The 10,944-nt window shown below is 40.3% G+C and overlaps 1 protein-coding gene across 1 annotated transcript in view; it reads left to right on the top strand.

Moving 5' to 3' along the window:
• The first annotated feature begins 1,058 nt into the window (after positions 1 to 1,058).
• Positions 1,059 to 10,944, top strand: part of arhgdig (Rho GDP dissociation inhibitor (GDI) gamma) — a 33,401-nt gene continuing 23,515 nt past the window's right edge. The window contains exons 1-2 of the mRNA XM_042393048.1: positions 1,059 to 1,128; positions 2,481 to 2,640. The gene's annotated coding sequence lies outside the window, so the exon portion shown is untranslated. The remainder of the gene's footprint in view (positions 1,129 to 2,480; positions 2,641 to 10,944) is intronic.

Below are 10,944 nucleotides of genomic sequence, written 5' to 3'. Positions count from 1 at the left end.
GTAAGATCAAACCTGTGACATTCCAGTTACAGGACAGTGTCTCTGGTTCAGACACATTTACCACCAAAAATATTTCTCTGTAGATCGGATTGTATTCTGGAAGCTTATAAATTATGCAGCAGACATGCATGTGCATGACCAGGTGAAATAAAATGTAATCTTACTAGCACTAGCAGCCCACAGGGGAACTGGTAAATAATATGTTACACTGATAATACAGATCATTGGATGCACCAGGTCATTTGCAACATGAAGAATTACACACCTTGCTGGTATAGATGCTCTAACACGCTTAGGAATGATGTTGCGATTATTTATCTTATCTTTTAAGCAGCAGAAGTGGTGGTTTAGTATTGCAAAGGCTTGCAACCATGAATTAATCAGAATGCTTGTGCTTCATGGACCCAAAATCATCTATAGCACAAAAAAAAGAAATATATGTGAGCACAATCCCATCTCTCTCTCTCTCACACACACACACACACACATACACCTGCCTACCCCTTAATTCTCTTCCCCCAGTCTCCACTAGATGTCAGAAAAGGGTTAGATGAAAACACTCTGCGTTGTGGGGAGACACTTACTCCATTTTCAAACATCAGCTGTTCCATTTTTAAACATAACATGCATGAATTTAAGTTAATATTGCTTATAAGTGGTAGTCCATTGATGTTGCACCTAAAAGTAAAACTGCTTGTACAAACAGAACTTTCTTGCATGCTTTGACTCCATCAGTGTGTTTATCCACACACTAACCACAGTTTTGTTTGGCTGATTAGTCAATCCAACTCTCATCTCATCTCGTCTCATGCAGTCAGGAGGGTGAACCCCAAATCATGGGAAAGTGTATAAACTTAACCCCCAAATTGTAAATGTTACATGTATTTGTCATAAATATATGTAACATGTAAAGTTTATTTCCATGTGAGCAATGCCTGAAATGGATAAAAGCTTCTAAGTATCTATCTGGATTTATGAAGCATATAATAACTTTTATCACATTGCAGATGCCCTGAAGGTGTGTTCAAATACCGCTGCCGACGAGGGAAGACCGTCCTCAGTTAGAGTCAGATCTTCCAACTATATCTCTATATATCTCTGTGCCTTCATCATGGTTGCCGTTATAGTGTAAGTGAAGCACAGATTACAAGTGGATGTATGGCCTAGAGTACTGAAATGTACTGAAACGGCCCTCAGTAAGTCCCCAACCATTTACTCAACACAGACCCACTCCTCATTTAGCCAACACTAAGCCACATGTCTTGCTCATACCTCAAAGGTAGCACGCAATTATCCAAATCATCTGTGCTGACCAGAACAGCCGGATACACCAGAACAAGAAAATCTACAAAAAGAACGGAGAAATGAGCATCCAGGCAGTACTAGAAGACCGCCTGGAGACCATTAATCAACTATCTGGAAAAAAAGGAGAATGAAGAACAGCCTGGTGTTTGTGGGCAACCTACTGTTAAAATGCTTGGTAATGGACAGAACCGTTCAGGTGTTGAAACAGCACAGGGCAAGTCTGTTACAAAGTAAAATGACTCCTCCACTCTCCCAGACAACCATGAGGTCAGGTAGCTTCATTATGAAGTTACAAGTCTGCTGCTGTTTTTGATGTTTTAGCCTGAAGAACAGCTGTTTGTTTGCCTTGTTATCTTCACACAAGCATTTACTTGTGTAATAGCTTACCGAATCAATGTTTCAGCACATTGCCTTCTTAAGAATACAAGTTTTTAATAATCTGAGTGACATATACAGAATAAAAATCAATGTATTTGATTCACCTGTCAGTGATTTGAAGATAAACTCACTATGTAAGTTACCCCCATGGCCAAATGCTGTGAATAAGGTCAACAGGAGCAAAATGAAGTCTTGGTCTGATAATCAATAAATGATTAAAATCAGTGGGCACTGACGTCACCTGTCTTTAACACTATATATCAGTCTCTTAAATGGTGTAAATTACACATATAATTAATTCCAATGTGTGCATCATATGGACTCCTAACAAAAACATATTACTCTAATTTTAAGATGCTACTCTCTACTTTTAAAGCACTTCATGGCCTGGATCCAGATTATATCTATGTGTCAATCTCACATTATCAACCTGAACACAGTCTAAGGTCCTCAAATAGCAATGATTGTACTCATGGGAAGAATGAAGACTTAACAAAGCTTTTGCTTTCAGGGCATCTCAACTCTGGAACGACTTGCCCGATGAACTAGAAAAACCAGAATCTTCTTTAAAATCTGTGAAAATCCACTTTTATCAGAAGACTCTCTTCATTATAAGTTGCTGAAATCCTTTGCTGTAGTTTGAGGGTTGTTGAATCTCACTGCATTGTTCTGAGATGTGTTTTATAATATTTTGTCCAGTCCATTATATATTAATGAGGGTAGACTAAATATTATTCTGGGCTTTCCCTGATTTCTAGAATATTGCCAGAAGCTGTAACTCCACTGTGTTTTTGCAGCAAAGAAGACACAGTGGAAGTCTGACCTGAGGCCAGAGAGGGTTGGGCCTGCTGTCGACTGTCAGGGGATATAAGCCGTCTGTCTGTGTTCACACATGAGCTACGGGACCTCTGAGGCAGTACGAGTTCTGAGAAAAGTTTCACACCTTCATCTGAAAAGGTAAAATCAATTACAAATAACAGATTTAGAAATGATAAAACCAAAGAGTAATTATGCTGTGATAACTTTTGAATTCATGACTGTTTGTATGTTGTATGATGAAGCTATGAACTGATTGGTAAAGCATTGGCTTTATGAAGATACATTTCAAAAAACTGTCCATTTATATTTCTTGGCAGCATTTTTCATCCAGAATATAGCAACTCTTTCTTGTCCTCCTACATGTCATTGTTGCTGGGCCATTTAGGAAATATCAGAAAATGAGCAGAAAATAAGCCTACAGTTTTGTTACAACATAGAAAGTGCATGACATGATATGTGTGTGATAGTGCTTTATGTAATACAGTATGTGTATCCAGACCAATGCTGAAATAATTAGTTGATTAATTGATTGACAGAATATTTAAAGTTTTAACAATCAATAAGTCATTTATTAAGCAAAAATGCCAAATATTTACCGGTTCCAGCTTCTCAAATGTGAAGAGTAGCAATTTTTCTTTGGTTTACATTACTTTAACTTTGTGTTTGGACTGTTAGCCGGACAAGCAATTTGAAGACATCAACTTGTGCTTTTGGATGTTGTGATGAGCATTTTCTGACATTACAGACAGTTCAGTAATTAAAGGATGGGTTCACAGTTTTTCAAGTTTGTCTTAAAACAACAGTCAGGTGCCCATATGATCATTGAAAGAGGTTTTTCTTGCTGTAATCATCCCTCCTGTTCACGCTGACAGATAAGAGATCCTTCCTAATATGCTTTCAATGTTGTTTTGAGAAAGTTTAAAAGTTTATCTAATGTTAATATGAGGTTTCACCTGGCAGGTACCTTGCTACAGTATGTTAACTGTTTATATGGTATTTTATGTAAAAATGTATGCACCTAAGTTTAGGTTTGTATTCATTCATGCCAACATATGAGTACAAAATATAAGTGAAAAGAAGAAAAACAAATCAATAGTGCATTGTTAGATTGGACTGTGTGTGTAGTTACAGCATATGCAGTCTTATAATGATAATATACATGCGGTGATGTGTCCCACCATTGCTATTACTACCCTCTGAAACCCTTCTTCTCCCTTTGATGAATGGAGACAAATACTTTTCACATAATATTCACTCATCACCTGTCAAAAAAGCCTCTTACTCATTCCTTCATCCCCTGACAAACTTGATTACCACCACTGATTACCTCCATACTTATTCAATCACCGCTTGACAAACATCTTTGTGTTTATTCATTCTTCGTTGCCCAGAGACTACCTTTACCACATTAAATTATTATTCACTCCCTCAGAAAATTAGCCCCTGGGTTATTCAGTCATTCTCAGTCTGACTAAATCAGGTGGTTATGGATGAATGGGCTCCAAATGAGTCAGGTTATTCTTTCCACACTAAGCAGAGATAAATGCTCCCCACCCAATATGCTGTAAGAAAACCATTTAGACATTGCTCATACGCTCACCCCAAGTGTATAGCTTACATACTGTATGTGCCAAAATGTGTGTGTGTGTGTGTGTGTTTGAGAGAGAAAGCAATTACTAGAGCTCATGTACCCGTGGCTTAATGGAATAACTTGCCAAATCAATGCAGATTACACTTGCAAATCCGTGTGATATCAGTCTGTGAATTAAATTTGAGGTGTGTTACTGTGTTGGTTTTCCTCATCGTCAGCAACACGCATGAACCTTACTGAGATGATAGGAGACCTTTTCCTTTAAATAACTTCTGACTGTGATTTCATAAACAACGAGATTACTAGGAGTATTTGCTGTCCTAGTAGCGTCACACAGTTGTTACTTCCAGAGTAAGTTGTGGCATAACCTAATTTAACCAGGTGGGATATTATGTTACTCTACTGCAGTTAGACATCAGGAGCTTTAAATGGGTTGTTCCATGTGTTTAAATTAATGTAAATTATTATCTGACAAATGTATCATTTTCCCACTGTCACATCTGATCAGATTAAAATACAGAGAAGCATGAAAATTGAATTCCAACACACTGAAATTAATCAAGTGTTCTTTAATTTAAGGCTGCATATATTTATATTTAATTGTGTTAAATGCAATCTAACCTTAAGTTTTGTTTAAACTTGACGGCCAGACTGAAATATCTCAACAACTATTGGATGGACTGTGATGAAATTTTGTACAGACATTCATGGTCCTCATCCGATGAATCCCACTGATTTTGGTGATCATCTGACTTTTCCTTTGGCGCCATCATGAAGTTCACGTTTGTGGCTTTGAGTGAAATGTCTTGACAAGTATCGGATCAATTGCTGTGACGTTTGAGGCACATATTCATGTCTCCCATCAGGATGAATTGTAACAACTTTGGTGATGCCCTGACTTTATCATCTAGCGTTCTAGCTCTATAATATAATTTTAGTTTGTCTAATATTTTGAATTTGACCAAATATATGTAGAACTAATGATACTCTGCTGTACAAAGTACCACAGAGCCTCACAGAGCTGCTAGCATGACTGTAAACTCCTCTTGTTAACTGAAACCGATGGTTGATGGACTGTTATTATTATCTGTCATTATTTTCTATCATTATTAGCTATTATTTTCATGCTATGAAGATTATACTCAGCTCAGCAGGGTTGTACTCGGCCAGAGCTTACTGAGCATTTTATCAGGTTTTTTCCAGTTGGAGGAAAAATGTGGTTATGCATGGTCAAACCCTGGGGGGGCCCTTACACCGTGACACTCTTTATGACATCATCCATGGCTGCCATGTTCAAGCACACATTTTATAGACGGCACTCACCCCACCAGGGACCACTACTGCTTCTGATTTATATTTTCATAAAGCAATATAAATATAATGGGTTTATAGCTCTGCTTGCTTTAGGACAGACAGGAGAGAGACTCACTGCTGACACTGACAGATGTGGTAGGTAGGGCAACACAGTGATATTAAATACATTTTCACAGTCATTAACCATTTTAAAGTAATGGATTTGTACAGTGAGGTTTCAAAGGGATTTTTTTATGGAGGGAACCACCTCAATATATGATGTGAAATGTTGAAATTACACATTTATCCTGAAACCTTATTTTGGCTTCACAATACGTGTTTGGGTAGATTCAGTTTTTCTTTTGTATGTTTCATCTTATAGATTATCCTTAGTTGTGTAAATTAAGATTGTCTGTCATTGTAGGCAGCTGGGAATGCTTTGTGCAATATGTAATGGGATTTCTCAAGCACACATATCGGATATGTTGATATTAACTCCCCTAAACTGTATATTTTCATGTCTCTTTCAATACATTCAATAGATGCTTGACATGGTGCCAAATACTAACCGGGGTCAGTGAAGATTGGCACGGATGTTGTAGTTTATTCCAGAAAAGGACAAGACAATATGAGCAGTTGAGAGACAATACCAGTGTCAGTATTTTTAGAGCCAAGCTATTAATAGTTGATATTCTGTGCCAATATTCATTTAGTTTCTTCCATTTTTATGAAAGTAATTACACGTTCTTACTGATTTTACATGTTAATTATTTGAGGATGTTTCCTCAAGAGTTCTGAAAATACCAGAAACAGAATCAGAAACATTTATATGATCAGCAGTGTCTGACATCTGATATTCAATGAAAGCGCAGTATTGACCCAGATATATTGGTCTAGCTCTAGTTCAAACTTCATCCTCTCTCTGTCTGGCTGTTCCAATATGAGCTTTCTGTTTTTGTTGGCAAGAAAGTAAAGCAAACTATCTCAGAATTGAGTTTGTATCAGGATACGAGCTCGACTCAGTCTCTCCTCTGCCTCAGTGTTTTTATCTACCCTCACTCTCACTTCCCTCAACGCTAATTTTCATTTTCCTTCCGACCCCACGGGCGCACACAAATGGCTCATCTCACTAATAAAAACCTGCGCTGTGTCAGTCTGTGTCTTGAGTTTAGACATGGATTTAATTGTGGAAAACAAATCAGGGTCAGCTTACAGTTCTTACGATGAATTCATCTGAAATGGCTCTTTAAGTCAAATACTGTATGCACATTTTTAGGTGGTATAATTCAGGGAAAATCATTTTAGGAATTTTGCTCAAATCCCACGTTACTCCACAGTTTTTGACTAAATACTGAATTGACTGCTACCAAGTTATATCCTGATTTCTGCATGTAATTATGTAAAATAATATCATGCAAAGGTTTGCCAGATCTTGACAGAAAAAGAGAGAAGTTGTCTCCCATAACATGACAGCTGGACAACCTCTGAATGACAGATTAATGAGGGAATACATGTGTGAGCAGACGTGTGTGAAAGGGAGTCTATGTGTCTGATTGTCAAGTGGGAGAAGCAACCCCCTTTTAGTACTACAAGCCTCTCTCATTGCTTCAGGGGTATCAGAAGAGAAAGGAATAAAAGAGAGAGAGAGAGAGAGAGAGAGAGAGAGAGAGAGAGAGAGAGAGAGAGGGAGGGGAGACAAACAGAGAAGATGGGATGAATGAAAAAAAGACAAAATGATGATGGGAAAAAAAGACAGAGTGAGAGTCATGAATGAAGCATATTGCTGACAGGGTGTGGTCACTAAAAGACAGAGAGGGAGATAAAGAGGAAGATGAAGAAGAAGGGGTGGGGGATAAGATAAATAGAGACAGAGAGAGAGAGAGAGAGAGAGAGATGGCGTGACAGAGTGATGAATAGGTGGAGGGAGGGAGTGGACACCACATGAGAATGCATAGAAGTGATGAAAAACGAAGAGGGGAATAAAAGAAAGAAAGAGTTGGAGGGTGCGTGAGAGGGAATGAGGTGTGGAGAAAGAGAGGAGGGGAGGCAGAGAGGAGAGAGAGAGAAAGAGGGAGGGTGAGGAGGGGGGGTTAAAGGATGAGCTCATTGCAGTCTCTGGGCTGATGACAGAGGCACGAGGAGAGGAGGGGAGGGGAGGAGAGGCAGGGATGCAGGGGAGGGCGGGGTGGGGGGTTTGAGGGGGGGGGGGGTTCACTGCTCGTCTGCGAATCGATAGCCAGCGTCTGAGTAGCACACACACACATACATACACACACACACACACACATGCTGCTGCAATCAGCTCTGCCGGCTAAACCAGCGTCTGCTTGCCACCGTTCGCTTCCAGCATCCCTGCTGCATGCAAAAAAGCAGCTGTGAGTTAGCATTGTAGCCTTCAGATTTCTTCCTTTTTTTGTCACTGAGCTCTACTTTACAAAAAGAGGAGAAGAAGAGGAAGAAGTGCCGAAAGCCGGCTGCTTCTGGTGTCTGCTGCTTCTCCCTTACCCTCCCTCCCTCCCTCCACCCCTATCTCTCTCTCTCTCTCTCTCTCTCTCTCTAGCTCACACACATCCCCATCTCATCCACACCCACACCCAAGGATACCCTCCCTGCCTCTCTGCCTCTGTCTCTCTCACACCAGTCCTTTTCCTCAAACCTTTTCCTCAAACCTTTTTTAAAAAATAATCCTCCGGGGAGGAGATGCTCGCCTGACCCCTTTCTCTCCAATCTAAGACTTTTGTGGATGCTCTCCTCTATAATCCGTTGCTGCTCTGCTACTTTGTTGCTACCTGTGGAGGTTCCCTGGTTCTCTGGTTCTTCTTCGGCCAGCCATCGCACAGAGTGCAGCCCCGTGGAGAGGCACCATGCTGGGATTGGACGTGTGTGAGTTCGGGGGTCAGGTGCTGGAGCTGCTGTGGCTAACTATGTGCTACAGAGGTGAGGCGATGGAGGAATCTGTGTGTGTGTGTGTGTGTGTGTGTGTGTGTGTGTGTGTGTGTGCGGGCGCGCGCCCTAGTGCATTAGTATAACTTCACTGATCCAAGTTATTATAGGCTACTGTGCATGAAATGTCTATTTTATGGTGTTTGATTTGCACTATCCATAATATAGAAATGAAATAAAATTCATGAGTGGGTGTGTGTTTTAAATGATGTTCATGTGTGTGTGTGTGTGTGTGTGTGTGTGTCTGTGTGTGTGTGTGCCATATGTCTCTATCTGGCGGGTGTGGACATTTTTATGTCTAACATGAAGCGCTGCCAAGACAAGCCAAAGGTGGCAGATCAATAGCTATTGATCACATCCTATCTGTGTGTGTGCCTGTGTGTGTGTGTGTGTGTGTGTGTGTGAGTGTGTGTGTTGTTCATGTGTGCTGCTAGCTTTTGTAATTATGTTTCTGCTCACATATACACACACGCAAAAGGGTGTTCGTGAGAAATGTTGGCAGTGGGAAGCAGCTGTGTGTGTGTTTGTGTGTATATGTGTGTGTGTGTGTGAGTGTGTTTGTGTGTGTGATGACACAGCGTATGCAGGAGACAAATGATGTCACCAATGTCTGCTGTTACTTCTAACAGTATTTTTGCTTTTGAATTTGTAACAATACTACATTTGCGCGTGTGTGTGTCAGTGTATGTGTGTGTGTGCGTGTGTGTGTGTGTGTATGTGTGTGTTCACTACACTGCAGTAGTGCTGAGCAGTTACAGATGGTGGAACAGTCCTGGGGTTTCCCCTCACACAGGTGTGTGTAGAGGAGTGAGATAAAGAAAAAGAGAAGGAGAGTGATGCAAAAAGTGAGTGAAATCATTTGGACTCAGAGAAGAAACAGAAGAAAATGAAAGATCCTCTTCAAGTCAAGGTCTTGGAAGTGGAAGTAAAACATGATTTAAGATCTAAGGAGCCCATGAATAATCTGTCCCATTAACTCTATGAATTTCAAACAGCAATTTGAATTGATCGCTCTGCCCCAGTCAGGATCCAAGGAGTCACAAACTGTAGATCTTTGTATCTCCGCTTTCTGTCTGTTTCTGCTGCTGATTTAGTGTTTCAGTCCTGGCCCCATAAAGTTCAATCGTTCTTTATTTCCTAAACTGGGGACAACTGCTCTGTTTCCACACATATATATAATAGAATGTTACAACAATTAAAATGAATCCTGAATGTAGAGGCTTTCAGAAATTGTCCCTGTTGTTTTTGTGCTTTTGTGTCAGGCAGCTATTGTTGTTTAATGCTTTCATCCTTGCACTTGGGAATAAGTACACGCAAGCATGCTTGGTTTTTAGCTATGCCATGCTTCCAGGGATGGTAAAGTCAGTCAGAAATATCTCAACAACTATCGAGAAACTTCCATGATTTTTTCTGCAGAGTCACTCTGACTTTTCCATGAGGTTGACATTTATCATTCAGAATGAAATATCTCGAAAACTGTCGGATGGATTGCCACTGAATTTGCTACAGATAATTGAGATCCCTTGAGGATCCTCAAGGAAGTCAAAATTTTCAATTATTCAGTGAAATATCTCAACTTTGACCCCCTGACCTTTTGTCTAGCACCATAATCAGGTCACAATTTCTGTTTATACAATACTTTGGTTTATATTTGATGAGATTCCTACCAGGCTCAACTTTAACATCTGCTAAACATCAACATGCTCACATTATCATTGTGAGCATGTAAATACAGACTCACAGAGCTGCCTGCATGGCTGTAGACTCTTGTTTATTCCCTGGAGAAACAGCAGGTATCTTTCTGAGAAAGATACCTTTTGAAGCAACAGTACTGAACCTTTCAGTAGTTGATCACACCAAATATAAAACATTTTCATTGCTATTTTTCATCACTTCTTTGTTGTCAAAACCTGCAAGTAATTTCATAGATTTTTGCAAATTCTGCACAGGTTTTTGGGCGATTAGTCACATCAAATTTCATCTAAAACACTTGGCTGGGATTGAATTTTGAAGAACGAGGAGGAGGAGGAGATTTTGAAAGGAGCGTGGGAGGTGACTGAGTGGAAGATAAATGGCAAGAGTAGGGAGCAAAATGACGAAGCCAGGAGGATGGGAGGGTGGGGGTGGCGTATAGGTAAAGAGGTTTGGAGAAGGTGAAGGAGGAAAAGAAGAAGAGATGAGGTGCTGGAAGGTAGAAGAGGAGGAGGAGGAGGAAGAGTGATGGGGAGAGGACAAGCGGAAATGGTTAGAGGAAGAGAAAGATGAGTAGGAGGAAGATGCGAAAGGCAGAAAGAAAAGAAAAGGAAGGGAGAATGAGAGGAAGAAGGGTGAAAACACGAGAGAAAGAAAACAAAGGGAAATGTTGGCGGCTGAGATCGACATGTTCTGTCAGCAGTTGTTACCAGGAAAGAAAGGAGAGCAGCTCAGGACATTTTACAAAGTGTGTGAGCGTGTTAGGGAGAGAGAGAGAGAGTGAGTGGGTGAGGCCCATGTGGCAGAACGCTCCTCATGAGCTGTCAATCAGCAAACGCTAGCGCAGGCAGCGAGCAGCAAGCGTTTAAAACAGGCTAATTGAAATCCCTTTATTTCTTCTCCTCTTTTCTCTCTATCTACAT

Source organism: Thunnus maccoyii, chromosome 18 (assembly GCF_910596095.1).
Source record: "Thunnus maccoyii chromosome 18, fThuMac1.1, whole genome shotgun sequence".
Lineage (NCBI taxonomy): Eukaryota > Metazoa > Chordata > Actinopteri > Scombriformes > Scombridae > Thunnus > Thunnus maccoyii.
This window is presented reverse-complemented; position numbering and strand designations above follow the sequence as displayed.